Source organism: Brassica oleracea, chromosome C7 (genome assembly GCF_000695525.1).
Source record: "Brassica oleracea var. oleracea cultivar TO1000 chromosome C7, BOL, whole genome shotgun sequence".
Classification (NCBI taxonomy): domain Eukaryota; kingdom Viridiplantae; phylum Streptophyta; class Magnoliopsida; order Brassicales; family Brassicaceae; genus Brassica; species Brassica oleracea.
In genome coordinates, this window is record NC_027754.1 from 3871189 (window position 1) to 3871689 (window position 501).

The window sequence follows — 501 nt, forward strand, 5'->3', positions numbered from 1 at the left end:
CCTTCAGACATTTCATCACTCATGGTAGGATGAAAATTTGCAGCACATGGAGTATCGATAGGCTTAACATTAAGCATCCCGAATATTGTCAAGACCTTTTTAATGTAGGCCTTTTGTGACAAGAACAACTTCTTCTTCGTCCTATCCCTGAAGATCTCCATTCCTAGAATCTTCCTCGCAGCACCCAAATCTTTCATCTCAAACTCAGAACTCAGTAGTTCTTTCAGCTTCTGAACATAACACTTCTTCTTGGCAGCTATCAGCATGTTGTCTAAATACATCACCAGGTAGATGTACGAGTCATCCTCCACATTGCTCATGTAGACACAACAGTCATAAGGACTCCTGTCGTAGCCCAACTTGACCATATAGCTGTCAAACCTCTTCTACCACTGTCTAGGAGACTGCTTAAGTCCATACAGCGACTTCCTCAACTTACACACATGATCTTCTTTACCAGGAAATAGAAAACCCTCAGGCAGAGTCATATAGATCTCCTCC